The sequence below is a fragment of the Bufo bufo genome, chromosome 6, assembly GCF_905171765.1.
Source record: "Bufo bufo chromosome 6, aBufBuf1.1, whole genome shotgun sequence".
NCBI lineage: Eukaryota > Metazoa > Chordata > Amphibia > Anura > Bufonidae > Bufo > Bufo bufo.
In genome coordinates this window covers 174,844,028-174,860,758 of record NC_053394.1, presented here as the reverse complement: position 1 = coordinate 174,860,758, position 16,731 = coordinate 174,844,028, and positions in this window count along the sequence as shown.

The window sequence follows — 16,731 nt, the reverse complement described above, 5'->3', positions numbered from 1 at the left end:
AACTTTTACATCCATCCTAATCTACTTGTTAATTGAATTTCAGGGAAAAAGAAAGTAGTGTGGATTCTAAGTGACGAACTCATAGCTTTCGCTAAGAGAAGATCTGCAGTTAGACAATGTACTCTAAACTTGGGTTTTCCTAGAGACTATGCAATAATCTGGAGAGCAATACTGGATTTAAAAATTTCTTAAATATTCTACGAAGTAAAATACATGTTGTCAAATATGCCTATACCTGACTTAATTATTTTACACATCGGTGCACACGAATTGAGTAGAATTAAAACGCATTTATACGTTTACGAACTCAGAGATATTTGGTAGAATACGCCACTTACTATGTAATTCTGTCTTGATATTTTCTGATATCATCCCCAATTTTGTGTGGTGCAAGTCAGACCTATCATTTATGGAAAAAATCTGAAAAAGAATTAACAAAAAGATGGAAAATTTCATGCAGGAAATAGGTCAATATTCCCATAGACATGTCGAATTGGAGGGGTTTGTGAGAGGTCTTTATCATTCTAAACAGGACCGTTTCTCAGACATAGGTTGCGACATATTCATCTCTGACCTCCAGAATATGATTGAAAATTATATTAAGTAATTTATAATTTGGTCTGCGATGCTTTTTGACCACTTCGCTGGCGAGTTGGCGATGTGGGGATTAAGTCACTCTCTCGAGTGGACTGTAAGATATAATGGTGTTTGGAAAAATTGGTTAATACTGAAGAGTAAATTATATATATTTGGTTGGTTGATTAAATTGTTACATATATTATTAATGGTAACGTAATAAGTATCGCGGCCTTTAAGTACCAACAATAAAATAAATATATATATTGTTTAACCTATGATGTGTGGTGGTCTATATTCTTTTGGTTATTATTCGGGGGATTATGACATCAAACGTTTTTCACACAAACTGATGCGTGAAACAAAACGATCATGTACACAGCCCCATTGAAATGAATAGGTCAGGATTCAGTGCGGGTACTATACGTTCACGTCACGCATTGCACTCGCACGGAAAACTTGCACGTGTGAAACAGGCCTAAGAGATGTTGTTTGTAAACCTTCAGTTGTTTATCACGCGCGTGAAAAACGCATCAAAACGCATTGCACCCGCACAGAAAAAACTGACTGAACTTGCTTGCAAAATGGTGCAAGCTTCACTGAACGCACCCTGAATGCATCCGGAGCCAAGCCATCAGGCTCGTGTGAAAGAGGCCTAAGGCAGTGAAAACTGCGCAATTTCGCAAACAAAGCCATTCAGTTTTGTTTGAGATCGCGTTCAGTTTTTATCGCACGGGTGCAATGCAATTTACTGCATTTTGCACACGCGTGATAAAAAACTGAATGTTTACAAACAACATCTCTTAGCAATTATTCACTTCTATGGGGCCAGCGTTGCGTGAAAATGGCAAAATATAGAACATGCTGCGATTTTCACGCAACGCAAAAGGGATGCGTGCAAACCACCGCTCATGTACACAGACCCATTTAAATGAAGAGGTCCGGATTCCGTGCGGGCGCAATGCATTCACATCACGCATTGCACTCGCGCAGAATTCTCGCTCATCTGCAAGGGGCCTTAGGCCTCTTTCACACGAGCATGACGGATTGGCTCCGGATGCATTCAGTGAAACTCGCACCATTTTGCAAGCAAGTTCAGTCAGTTTTGTCTGCGATTGCATTCCGTTGTTCCGTTTTTTCCGGCCGGGTGCAATGTGTTTTGATGCGTTTTTCTTTATTGACCGGCCAATCGCAGCGCTTGGAGCTGCAGGGGGGTGGAAAGACACCATGCTGCCCTTACCTGGCATGGATGCCTGCTGGTAAGAGCAGCCATGGTGCCCGGATTCCCCCGCGATACTGGTCCTTAAGTCACTTCCAGCTGCGCTGTACATGTACGGTGCAGTTTTTCTATTGGCAATCATTGATGAGTATTATGTAATATTTACATTTATATTCAATTAAAGAGGACCTTTAACCGATTTTGACCCTATGAACTAAGTATACAGACATGTGGAGCGGCGCCCGGGGATCTCTCTGCACTTACCCTTATCCCCGGGCGCCGCTCCGTTCTCCTGCTATGTCCTCCGGTATCTCCGTTCCCTAAGTTATGGTAGGCGGAGTCTGCCCTAACGCTGGCCAATCGCATTGCAGAGCTCACAGCCTGGGAGAAAATAACCTCCCAGGCTGTGAGCTCTGCGCTGCGATTGGCCAGCGCTAGGGCAGACTCCGCCTACCATAACTTAGGGACTGGTATCTCCGCCTACTATAACTTAGTGAGCGGAGATACCGGAGGGCATAGCGGCAGAACGGAGCGGCGCCCGGGGATAATAGTAAGTGCAGTGAGATCCCCGGGCGCCGCTCCACATGTCTGTATAGTTAGTTCATAGGGTCAAAATCGGTGAAAGGTCCTCTTTAAGTTAGCAGAAGATCAATCTGTCCCTGATGGGTTTTTTTGGAGAGAAGTGGCTTCTTTGCTGGCCTTCTTGACACCAGGCCATCTTCCAAAAGTCTTCGCCTCACTGTGCGTGCAGATGTGCTCACACCTGCCTGCTGCCATTCCTGAGCAAGCTCTGCACTGGTGGCACTCCGATCCCGCAGCTGAATACTCTTTAGGAGACGATCCTGGCGCTTGCTGGACTTTCTTGGACGCCCTGAAGCCTTCTTAACAAGAATTGAACCTCTTTCCTTGAAGTTCTTGAGGATCCTATAAATTGTTGATTGAGGTGCAATCTTAGTAGCCACAATATCCTTGCCTGTGAAGCCATTTTTATGCAACGCAATGATGGCTGCACACGTTTCTTTGCAGGTCACCATGGTTAACAATGGAAGAACAATGATTTCAAGCATCACCCTCCTTTTAACATGTCAAGTCTGCCATTTTAACCCAATCAGCCTGACATAATGATCTCCAGCCTTGTGCTCGTCAACATTCTCACCTGAGTTAACAAGACGATTACTGAAATGATCTCAGCAGGTCCTTTAATGACAGCAATGAAATGCAGTGGAAAGTTTTTTTTGGGATTAAGTTAATTTTCATGGCAAAGAAGGACTATGCAATTCATCTGATCACTCTTCATAACATTCTGGAGTATATGAAAATTACTATTCTAAAAACTTAAGCAGCAACTTTTCCAATTTCCAATATTTATGTAATTCTCAAAACTTTTGGCCACGACTGTACAATGACACTTTGCCCATATATGTGATTCTATATTGCAGAGACATCACTGGGTGATATTCCCTTTCTATTATTATCATTTGTTTATATATTAGCATCCATATTGTATTCTATTGGATATCCACTGTGGATTTTAGTTTTTTGGGGATCTGTTTAGGATTTACTATGTGCACATTATGTGATTATCTTTAGTTAGTTGTACTCTGCATTATATTATCATTTATATTGTTGGCTATATTTAAAGGGGTTATCCAATACCATAAACTGCCCCCCCATGTGCCAGCCACCTCATATATACTATACCCTGCTCCCTGCGCCGCTCCTGGTCCCCGCACCACCGCTGCTGCTTCTCCCTGTGCACCGATAAAAACATCCGATGTCGGGGGAGCAGCCAATGGCAGGCCGGGACAGGGACAAGCCTCCCTAGCATTGCGGGTGGCGCTAAGTAGGCTCTTCCCTGTCTGCCATTGGCTGCTCCCCCCCAACCACGGATGTTTTCATCGGCGCACAGGGAGAAGCAGCGGGGAACGGGGTAAGTATATTCCCTGTGAGGGGCCTGGCACATGGGGGGGGGGGGGGGCAGTTTATGGTATTGGATAACCTGTTTAACCCTGTCGCTTTGAATGCAATTGTGCACTTACATTTTTGACTAAACCGTGACTGGGTTATATGTCATAGGGTTAGTGGAGTCTGGTGCTTCCGCTGTGCAGTGGTATAGTGGGATTTTTACATCTATTGTCCCCTTCTATTTTTCACCTTATTTATTTTTTGTATTATCTGTATATATTATTTTTGTCTAATTACATTTTGATATATTTTATATTGGCTTGGTATTACCGTGTATGGGCTATTAGTTATTCTTTCTAGGTTCCTAATTCAAGCTGACACCTTCACTGGACTTTCTCTCCGGTGTATTCCTCACTATGACCAGCCTTCTTTTCCATCACATGACCCATATCAGTCTGCCTTTGTTCTATGATTAAAGGGATTCTGTCACTTCTTTTTACCCTATAGAGACGCGGACATGCACGGCTAGATCGCTGCTAGCATGTCCGCAATATACCTGTCTCATGAGCAAGGAGGAGGGTAAAAAGAGGTGACAGAATCCCTTTAAGACCTAATTGGTTGAAAGGAGTCAGAAGATGACTATGGAGACCTGTGCTGTATACATTTTTTAAAGGAAGAAATCCATCCCTTGTTCTTGCCATTTTGTTGAAGTGTATAGACGAACTCAGGATCCGAGCTGAATTGGGTCATATCCCTGCCACCTAAAAAAGCTGAACACAGATATTCTTGTAAGGCCTCATGCACACGGCCGTTGTTTTGGTCTGCATCCCAGCTGCAGTTTTTGCGGCTTGGATGTGGACCCATTCACTTCACTGGAGCCGCAAAAGATGCGGACAGCACAGCGTGTGCTGTCCGCATCCTTTGCTCCGTTCCATGGCCCCTCAAAAAAAATATAGCATGTCCTATTCTTGTCCGTTTTGCGGACAAGAATAGGCATTTCTACAATGGGCCGCCCGTTCCGCAAATTGCGGAAGGCACACAGGCGGTTTCTGTTTTTTGCAGATCCGCAGTTTGCGGACTAAACAGTCCTGTGCATGAGGCCTAAGTTAGGGTCCATTCACACGTCCGCAATTTCGTTCCGCATTAATTTCTATGGGGCAGCATGATGTGCTGCCCGGATCCAGAATTGCGGATCCGCACTTCCGGGTCCACAATTCCGATCCTGAAAAAAATAGAACATGTCCTATTCTCATTTTCTATTAAGTGTCGGCTATGTGCGGTCTGCAAAATGTGGATGTGGAACGCACATTGCCGATGTCCATGTTTTGCGGACGTGTGAATGGACCCTTACACGTGAATTCTGACATGGATTTGCACCAGATTTCACCCTTTGCATAGCACTGAAAATCCAGTTGGCAAGCTGCAGATTTCCAAAACCCCACAATTTACACATGGAAAATGTCTGCATCCTGTAGATGGTACTGCACTCGCCTAAGGCTGGTTTCACACTTGCGTTGTCCGGATCCGGCGTGTACTCCATTTGCCGGAATTACACGCCGGATCCGGAAAAACGCAAGTGAACTGAAAGCATTTGAAGACGGATCCGTCTTCAAAATGCGTTCAGTGTTACTATGGCACCCAGGACGCTATTAAAGTCCTGGCTGCCATAGTAGTAGTGGGGAGCGGGGGAGCAGTATACTTACAGTCCGTGCGGCTCCCCGGGCGCTCCAGAATGACGTCAGGGCGCCCCATGCGCGTGGATGACGTGATCCATGCGACACGTCATCCATGAGCGTGGGGCGCCCTGACGTCACTCTGGAGCGCCCGGGGAGCCGCACGGACGGTAAGTATACTGCTCCCCCGCTCCCCACTACACTTTACCATGGCTGCCAGGACTTTAGCGTCTTGGCAGCCATGGTAACCATTCAGAAAAAGCTAAACATCGGAACCGGCAATGCGCCGAAACGACGTTTAGCTTAAGGCCAGATCCGGATTAATGCCTTTCAATGGGCATTAATTCCGAATCCGGCCTTGCGGCAAGTGTTCAGGATTTTTGGCCGGAGCAAAAAGCGCAGCATGCTGCGGTATTTTCTCCGGCCAAAAAATGTTCCGGAACTGAAGACATCCTGATGCATCCTGAACGGATTTCTCTCCATTCAGAATGCATTAGGATAAAACTGATCAGGATTCTTCCGGCATAGAGCCCCGACGACGGAACTCTATGCTGGAAGAAAAGAACGCAAGTGTGAAAGAGCCCTTAGGCTCCTTCACACTGTTTTACTGCAGTATAAGGCTACTTTCACACTAGCGGCAGGGCAGATCAGACAGGCTGTTCACCCTGTCAGATCCATCCTGCCGCTATTTTGCTGTGCCGCCGCTCCGTCCCCATTGACTATAATGGGGACGGGGATGGAGCTCTGGTGCAGCACGGCGAAAGGCCGCCGGACTAAAAGTACTGCATGTCAGACTTTTTAGTCCGGCGGCCTCTCGCCGTGCACTGCCGTGCTGCCCTGGAGCTCTGCCCCCGTCCCCATTATAGTCAATGGGGACGGAGCGGCAGTCCGGCGGCATGGCGAAATAGCGGCAGGACGGATCAGACAGGGTGAACAGCCTGTCGGATCCGTCCTGCCGCTAGTGTGAAAGTAGTCTAAAAAGAGGTGAATAATATGTGCTTAAAAGAATCTTTTTAGAACCGTTTGAAAAGCATGCTGCTTACCGTATTTTTCGCTCTATAAGACGCACCAGCCCATAAGACACACCTAGGTTTTTGAGGAGGAAAATAAGAAAAAAATATTTTTAACCAAAAGGTGTGCTTTTGGTGGGTTTTGAACTAATGGTGGTCTGTGGGTGACACTGTTATGGGGGGGGATCTGTTGAGGACACTTATGGAGGGTCTCTGGATGGCACTGTTATGGGGGGGGGAATCTGTGGATGACAGATATATAGCATCTTATGCTATGTGTCATCCACAGATCCCCCCCTCCCCCATAATACACTGCGTGCAGAATTATTAGGCAAATGAGTATTTTGACCACATCATCCTCTTTATGCATGTTGTCTTACTCCAAGCTGTATAGGCTCGAAAGCCTACTACCAATTAAGCATATTAGGTGATGTGCATCTCTGTAATGAGAAGGGGTGTGGTCTAATGACATCAACACCCTATATTAGGTGTGCATAATTATTAGGCAACTTCCTTTCCTTTGGCAAAATGGGTCAAAAGAAGGACTTGACAGGCTCAGAAAAGTCAAAAATAGTGAGATATCTTGCAGAGGGATGCAGCACTCTTAAAATTGCAAAGCTTCTGAAGCGTGATCATCGAACAATCAAGCGTTTCATTCAAAATAGTCAACAGGGTCGCAAGAAGCGTGTGGAAAAACCAAGGCGCAAAATAACTGCCCATGAACTGAGAAAAGTCAAGCGTGCAGCTGCCAAGATGCCACTTGCCACCAGTTTGGCCATATTTCAGAGCTGCAACATCACTGGAGTGCCCAAAAGCACAAGGTGTGCAATACTCAGAGACATGGCCAAGGTAAGAAAGGCTGAAAGACGACCACCACTGAACAAGACACACAAGGTGAAACGTCAAGACTGGGCCAAGAAATATCTCAAGACTGATTTTTCTAAGGTTTTATGGACTGATGAAATGAGAGTGAGTCTTGATGGGCCAGATGGATGGGCCCATGGCTGGATTGGTAAAGGGCAGAGAGCTCCAGTCCGACTCAGACGCCAGCAAGGTGGAGGTGGAGTACTGGTTTGGGCTGGTATCATCAAAGATGAGCTTGTGGGGCCTTTTCGGGTTGAGGATGGAGTCAAGCTCAACTCCCAGTCCTACTGCCAGTTTCTGGAAGACACCTTCTTCAAGCAGTGGTACAGGAAGAAGTCTTCATCCTTCAAGAAAAACATGATTTTCATGCAGGACAATGCTCCATCACACGCGTCCAAGTACTCCACACCGTGGCTGGCAAGAAAGGGTATAAAAGAAGAAAATCTAATGACATGGCCTCCTTGTTCACCTGATCTGAACCCCATTGAGAACCTGTGGTCCATCATCAAATGTGAGATTTACAAGGAGGGAAAACAGTACACCTCTCTGAACAGTGTCTGGGAGTCTGTGGTTGCTGCTGCACGCAATGTTGATGGTGAACAGATCAAAACACTGACAGAATCCATGGATGGCAGGCTTTTGAGTGTCCTTGCAAAGAAAGGTGGCTATATTGGTCACTGATTTGTTTTTGTTTTGTTTTTGAATGTCAGAAATGTATATTTGTGAATGTTGAGATGTTATATTGGTTTCACTGGTAAAAATAAATAATTCAAATGGGTATATATTTGTTTTTTGTTAAGTTGCCTAATAATTATGCACAGTAATAGTCACCTGCACACACAGATATCCCCCTAAAATAGCTAAAACTAAAAACAAACTAAAAACTACTTCCAAAAATATTCAGCTTTGATATTAATGAGTTTTTTGGGTTCATTGAGAACATGGTTGTTGTTCAATAATAAAATTAATCCTCAAAAATACAACTTGCCTAATAATTCTGCACTCCCTGTAGTGTCCCTGTGGTGTGAATGACCCCCAATACAGGGGGTGGGGGTCTCATCTGGTTTAATAATGACAGCGGGGCCCGTGCAGTGACTGCATTCTACTACACGGGCCACGCTCACTGTATATAATCGTATCTATAATTGTAGGCATTGTTAATATATAAAATATATATATAAAAGTATGTACACTGCTCAAAAAAATAAAGGGAACACAAAAATAACACATCCTAGATCTGAGTTAATTAAATATTCTTCTGAAATACTTTGTTCTTTACATAGTTGAATGTGCTGACAACAAAATCACACAAAAATAAAAAAATGGAAATCAAATTTTTCAACCCATGGAGGTCTGGATTTGGAGTCACACTCAAAATTAAAGTGGAAAAACACACTACAGGCTGATCCAACTTTGATGTAATGTCCTTAACCACCTCAGCCCCCAGTGCTTAAACACCCTGAAAGACCAGGCCACTTTTTACACTTCTGACCTACACTACTTTCACCGTTTATTGCTCGGTCATGCAACTTACCACCCAAATGAATTTTACCTCCTTTTCTTCTGACTAATAGAGCTTTCATTTGGTGGTATTTCATTGCTGCTGACATTTTTACTTTTTTTGTTATTAATCGAAATTTAACGATTTTTTTTGCAAAAAAATGACATTTTTCACTTTCAGTTGTAAAATTTTGCAAAAAAAACGACATCCATATATAAATTTTGCTCTAAATTTATTGTTCTACATGTCTTTGATAAAAAAAAAAATGTTTGGGTAAAAAAAAAATGGTTTGGGTAAAAGTTATAGCGTTTACAAACTATGGTACAAAAATGTGAATTTCCGCTTTTTGAAGCAGCTCTGACTTTCTGAGCACCTGTCATGTTTCCTGAGGTTCTACAATGGCCAGACAGTACAAACACCCCACAAATGACCCCATTTCGGAAAGTACACACCCTAAGGTATTCGCTGATGGGCATAGTGAGTTCATAGAACTTTTTATTTTTTGTTACAAGTTAGCGGAAAATTATGATTTTTATTTTTTTTTTTTCTTACAAAGTCTCATATTCCACTAACTTGTGACAAAAAATAAAAAGTTCTATGAACTCACTATGCCCATCACGAAATACCTTGGGGTCTCTTCTTTCCAAAATGGGGTCACTTGTGGGGTAGTTATACTGCCCTGGCATTCTAGGGGCCCAAATGTGTGGTAAGGAGTTTGAAATCAAATTCTGTAAAAAAATGACCTGTGAAATCCGAAAGGTGCTCTTTGGAATATGGGCCCCTTTGCCCACCTAGGCTGCAAAAAAGTGTCACACATCTGGTATCTCCGTACTCAGGAGAAGGTGGGGAATGTGTTTTGGGGTGTCATTTTACATATACCCATGCTGGGTGAGAGAAATATCTTGGCAAAAGACAACTTTTCCCATTTTTTTATACAAAGTTGGCATTTGACCAAGATATTTATCTCACCCAGCATGGGTATATGTAAAATGACACCCCAAAAACACATTCCCCAACTTCTCCTGAATACAGAGATACCAGATGTGTGACACTTTTTTGCAGCCTAGGTGGGCAAAGGGGCCCATATTCCAAAGAGCACCTTTTGGATTTCACAGGTCATTTTTTACAGAATTTGATTTCAAACTCCTTACCACACATTTGGGCCCCTAGAATGCCAGGGCAGTATAACTACCCCACAAGTGACCCCATTTTGGAAAGAAGAGACCCCAAGGTATTCCGTGAGGGGCATGGCGAGTTCCTAGAATTTTTCATTTTTTGTCACAAGTTAGTGGAAAATGCTGATTTTTTTTTTTTTTTTATACAAAGTCTCATATTCCACTAACTTGTGACAAAAAATAAAAACTTCCATGAACTCACTATGCCCATCAGCGAATACCTTGGGGTCTCTTCTTTCCAAAATGGGGTCACTTGTGGGGTAGTTATACTGCCCTGGCATTTTCCAGGGGCCCTAATGTGTGGTAAGTAGGTAAATGACCAGTGAAATCCGAAAGGTGCTCTTTGGAATGTGGGCCCCTTTGCCCACCTAGGCTGCAAAAAAGTGTCACACATGTGGTATCGCCGTATTCAGGAGACGTTGGGGAATGTGTTTTGGGGTGTCTTTTTACATATACCCATGCTGGGTGAGAGAAATATCTTGGCAAAAGACAACTTTTCCCATTTTTTTATACAAAGTTGGCATTTGACCAAGATATTTATCTCACCCAGCATGGGTATATGTAAAATGACACCCCAAAACACATTCCCCAACTTCTCCTGAGTACGGCAATACCACATGTGTGACACTTTTTTGCAGCCTAGATGCGCAAATGGGCCCAAATTCCTTTTAGGAGGGCATTTTTAGACATTTGGATACCAGACTTCTTCTCACGCTTTGGGGCCCCTAGAATGCCAGGGCAGTATAAATACCCCACATGTGACCCCATTTTGGAAAGAAGACACCCCAAGGTATTCAATGAGGGGCATGGCGAGTTCATAGAAAATTTTTTTTTTTGGCACAAGTTAGCGGAAATTGATATTTTTTATTTTTTTCTCACAAAGTCTCCCGTTCCGCTAACTTGGGACAAAAATTTCAATCTTTCATGGACTCAATATGCCCCTCACGGAATACCTGGGGGTGTCTTCTTTCCGAAATGGGGTCACATGTGGGGTATTTATACTGCCCTGGCATTCTAGGGGCCCTAAAGCGTGAGAAGAAGTCTGGAATATAAATGTCTAAAAAATTTTACGCATTTGGATTCCGTGAGGGGTATGGTGAATTCATGTGAGATTTTATTTTTTGACACAAGTTAGTGGAATATGAGACTTTGTAAGAAAAACTTGGGCCAAAAAAATGTCTGAATGGAGCCTTACAGAGGGTGATCAATGACAGGGGGGGGGGGGGGGGGGGGTGATCAATGACAGGGGGGTGATCAATGACAGGGGGGTGATCAGGGAGTCTATATGGGGTGATAACCACAGTCATTGATCACGCCCGTGTAAGGCTTCATTCAGACGTCCGTATGCGTTTTGCGGATCCGATCCATCTATCAGTGCATCCGTAAAAATCATGCGGACATCTGAATGGAGCTTTACAGGGGGGTAATCAATGACAGGGGGGGTGATCAGGGAGTCTATATGGGGTGATAACCACAGTCATTGATCACGCCCCTGTAAGGCTTCATTCAGACGTCCGGATGCGTTTTGCGGATCCGATCCATCTATCAGTGGATCCGTAAAAATCATGCGGACGTCTGAATGGAGCTTTACAGGGGGGTAATCAATGACAGGGGGGTAATCAATGACAGGGGGGTGATCAGGGAGTCTATATGGGGTGATCACCACAGTCATTGATCACGCCCCTGTAAGGCTTCATTCAGACGTCTGGATGCGTTTTGCGGATCCGATCCATCTATCAGTGCATCCGTAAAAATCATGCGGACATCTGAATGGAGCTTTACAGGGGGTTGATCAATGACAGGGGTGTAATCAATGACAGGGGGGTGATCAGGGAGTCTATATGGGGTGATAACCACAGTCATTGATCATGCCCCTGTAAGGCTTCATTCAGACGTCCGGATGCGTTTTGCGGATCCGATCCATCTATCAGTGCATCCGTAAAAATCATGCGGACATCTGAATGGAGCTTTACATGGGGGTAATCAATGACAGGGGGGGTGATCAGGGAGTCTATATGGGGTGATAACCACAGTCATTGATCACGCCCCTGTAAGGCTTCATTCAGACGTCCGGATGCGTTTTGCGGATCCGATCCATCTATCAGTGGATCCGTAAAAATCATGCGGACATCTGAATGGAGCTTTACAGGGGGGTAATCAATGACAGGGGGGGTGATCAATGACAGGGGGGTGATCAGGGAGTCTATATGGGGTGATCACCACAGTCATTGATCATGCCCCTGTAAGGCTTCATTCAGACGTCCGGATGCGTTTTGCGGATCCGATCCATCTATCAGTGCATCCGTAAAAATCATGCGGACATCTAAATGGAGCTTTACAGGGGGTTGATCAATGACAGGGGTGTAATCAATGACAGGGGGGTGATCAGGGAGTCTATATGGGGTGATCAGGGGCTAATAAGGGGTTAATAAGTGAAGGGGGGGGGGGGTGTAGTGTAGTGTAGTGGTGCTTGGTGGGACTTTACTGAGCTACCTGTGTCCTCTGGTGGTCGATCCAAACAAAGGGGACCACCAGAGGACCAGGTAGCAGGTATATTAGACGCTGTTATCAAAACAGCGTCTAATATACCTGTTAGGGGTTAAAAAAAACACATCTCCAGCCTGCCAGCGAACGATCGCCGCTGGCAGGCTGGAGATCAACTCTCTTACCTTCCGTTCCTGTGAGCGCGCGCGCCTGTGTGCGCGCGTTCACAGGAAATCCCGGCTCACGCGAGATGACGCGTATATGCGTCGCTGAGCGCAGGGCTGCCACCTCCGGAACGCGAATCTGCGTACAGCGGTCCGGAGGTGGTTAAAGGGCTTCTGTCAGCCCACTAAACAGTTTTTTTTTTTGTTTACTAATAATTTCTACACTGCGAGCTCTGCATACATAAGTTAAATAATCATTTTTGTTCAGTAGAATTTGATAAAAAGCGATTTAAAATATGCAAATTACCTTGCTACCAGCAAGTAGGGCGGCTACTTGCTGGTAGCAGCCGCATCTGCCGACCCTAATGACGCCCCCCTCCGCATTGTGATTGACAGGGCCAGGGAACGGAATCGTTCTCTGCTGGCCCTGCCTGTTAGCATTCAAAATCTGGTGCCTGCGCCGCGGCCGTACCTATCTTCAATCTGCGCAGGCGCACAGAGACGGCCACTCGCTCGGCCGCTCCATCCTCAATGCGCCTGCGCCGATGACGTCACATCTACACCCGGCTCAGGCGCATTGAGGAGAGAGCGGCCGCCTCTCAGTGCGCCTGCGCAGATTGAAGATACGTACGGCCGCAGCGCAGGCGCCAGATTTTGAATGCTAACAGGCAGGGCCAGCAGAGAACGATTCCGTTCCCTGGCCCTGTCAATCACAATGCGGAGGGGGCTGTCATTAGGGTCGGAGGATGCGGCTGCTACCTGCAAGTAGCCGCCCTACTTGCTGGTAGCAAGGTAATTTCCATATTTTAAAAATCGCTTTTTATCAAATTCTACTGAACAAAAATGATTTAACTTATGTATGCAGAGCTCGCAGTGTAGGGATTATTAATAAACAAAAACAAAAAAACGGTTTAGTGGGCTGACAGCCCTTTAAAACAAGTCAAAATGAGGCTCAGTAGTGTGTGTGGCCTCCACGTGCCTGCATGACCTCCCTACAACGCCTGTGCATGCTCCTGATGAGGTGGCGGACGGTCTCCTGAGGGATCTCCTCCCAGACCTGGACTAAAGCATCTGCCAACTCCTGGACAGTCTGTGGTGCAACGTGACGTTGGTGGATAGAGCGAGACATGATGTCCCAGATGTGCTCAATTGGATTCAGGTCTGGGGAACGGGCGGGCCAGTCCATAGCATCAATGCCTTTGTCTTGCAGGAACTGCTGACACACTTCAGCCACATGAGGTCTAGCATTGTCTTGCATTAGGAGGAACCCAGGGCCAACCGCACCAGCATATGGTCTCACAAGGGGTCTGAGGATCTCATCTCGGTACCTAATGGCAGTCAGGCTACCTCTGGCGAGCACATGGAGGGCTGTGCGGCCCTCCAAAGAAATGCCACCCCACACCATTACTGACCCAATGCCAAACCGGTCATGCTGGAGGATGTTGCAGGCAGCAGAACGTTCTCCACGGCGTCTCCAGACTCTGTCAGGTCTGTCACATGTGCTCAGTGTGAACCTGCTTTCATCTGTGAAGAGCACAGGGCGCCAGTGGCGAATTTGCCAATCTTGGTGTTCTCTGGCAAATGCCAAACGTTCTGCACGGTGTTGGGCTGTAAGCACAACCCCCACCTGTGGACGTCGGACCCTCATATCACCCTCATGGAGTCTGTTTCTGACCGTTTGAGCAGACACATGCACATTTGTGGCCTGCTGGAGGTCATTTTGCAGGGCTCTGGCAGTGCTCCTCCTGTTCCTCCTTGCACAAAGGCGGAGGTAGCGGTCCTGCTGCTGGGTTGTTGCCCTCCTACGGCCTCCTCCACGTCTCCTGATGTACTGGCCTGTCTCCTGGTAGCGCCTCCATGCTCTGGACACTACGCTGACAGACACAGCAAACCTTCTAGCCACAGCTCGCATTGATGTGCCATCCTGGATAAGCTGCACTACCTGAGCCACTTGTGTGGGTTGTAGACTCCGTCTCATGCTACCACTAGAGTGAAAGCACCGCCAGCATTCAAAAGTGACCAAAACATCAGCCAGGAAGCATAGGAACTGAGAAGTGGTCTGTGGTCACCACCTGCAGAACCACTCCTTTATTGGGGGTGTCTTGCTAATTGCCTATAATTTCCACCTGTTGTCTATCCCATTTGCACAACAGCATGTGAAATTGATTGTCACTCAGTGTTGCTTCCTAAGTGGACAGTTTGATTTCACAGAAGTGTGATTGACTTTGAGTTACATTGTGTTGTTTAAGTGTTCCCTTTATTTTTTTGAGCAGTGTATATAAAAGTTCAGGGTAATCAGCGCCTGTATACCGTACTTACAAGCGCTCGTAGCAGAGAGGAGGCATTCATAAAGTAGGCGGCGCAGGCGCGTGACGGAGTGACTCACGCTGCCAGCGCCCGTCCTGCTTCCTCCCTCCTCTCTGCTACGAGCGCTTGTAAGTATACAGGCGCTGATTACCCTGAACTATATTAACAATGCCTACAATTATAGATAAGATTATATACAGTGAGTGTTAGCGCAATTCATGCGCTTCTCCTTCTTTGCGTGGTGCCAAATCAATTAGAAGAATAAGTATGTGTACACCATACAGCTTTATAATGAGACCAGACACACTAGGTGGTTTCATGAAAGCATCTTCTCATCTTCCCTGAGCCATGGTAGAAGAGACCCTTTATTCACAGTAGATTGACTTAAATAGCAGACATGACATCACAAAATGGGTGTTCCTTAAAGGGACACTGACAGGCCAAAACAGCATATATAGTTAGATATATCACATTACAGGTCTTATACAGTCTTTTAAAAGCATATAAGTATCCCCCCTGTCCACCTTATAAAGAGCGAAATATAAAGTTTTATAACCTGCTTCTCCGGTCAGCAATCTGCCTAAGGGGCGGCGTTTCATGTGAAAATGCGCCCAGCCAGCCTTCCCAACTGCCGTTTGAAGCCCCGCCCAGCTCATCAATATTCACTTCGCTGGGCGGCGGCTAGAACTCTCCCCAGTCCCGATCCTGCGCCTGCGCAATTCAATCCTCCGGGCATCGTTCATGCCCAATCTTCTGCGCCTGCGCCGTTAGATCGCGCCTGCGTCTTCGAGGCAGCTGAGGCGCAGGATCGGGACTGGGGAGAGTTCTAGCCGCCGCCCAGCGAAGTGAATATTGATGAGCTGGGCGGGGCTTCAAACGGCAGTTGGGAAGGCTGGCTGGGCGCATTTTCACATGAAACGCCGCCCCTTAGGCAGATTGCTGACCGGAGAAGCAGGTTATAAAACTTTATATTTCGCTCTTTATAAGGTGGACAGGGGGGATACTTATATGCTTTTAAAAGACTGTATAAGACCTGTAATGTGATATATCTAACTATATATGCTGTTTTGGCCTGTCAGTGTCCCTTTAAGAAGAGACTATTCGCTCCTTAACCTGATAGGAGTTGTTTCTGCAACTTCAACTGAGTTTATAGGTATATTTGAAAACTGTAATGTAATCCCCTCTTCCTCCTCCCTTATTGACCTTCTCATACATATGGTTTGCGGCCATCTAGTGGACAAAAATGTGTACTACAGAATGTTCGCATTATATATGCATAGAATAATAAATACATCTCTCACATGAGCGGGGCCCGTGTAGTAGAATACAGTCACTGCACGGGCCCCGCTGTCATTATAAAAGCAGATGCCGGCCCCCAGCCCCTCCTCCCTGTCAGCTGATACACCCGCCGCGCGGCATCGAGTATCATTGAAAATTCGTAAAAATGCATCATTCGCCCCATAAGACGCACTGCTATTTTTCCCCCGGGGGTGGGGGGGGGGGGGGGGGCAGGGGTTGTGCATCTTATAGGGCAAAAAATACGGTATAACCCAAGACTCCACATGCAAACAGCCCAGGCTAAGGGCTCATTAACACGACGTGCCGTTTTTTGCGGTCTGCAAATTGGCCGCCCGTGTCCCTTCTGTAATTTGCTGAACGGAACAGGACTCTTATTTTTTGCGGGCCATGGAAAGGAGCAATGGATGCAGACAGCACACAGAGTGCTATCCACATCTTTTGCGGACCCATTGAAATAAATGGTTCCATATACAAACGCCCGTATACGGAACGCAAAATACGTTCGTGTGAACGAGCCAAGGCGCCTTCTGAGGATCATTATCACAGCAGACTAT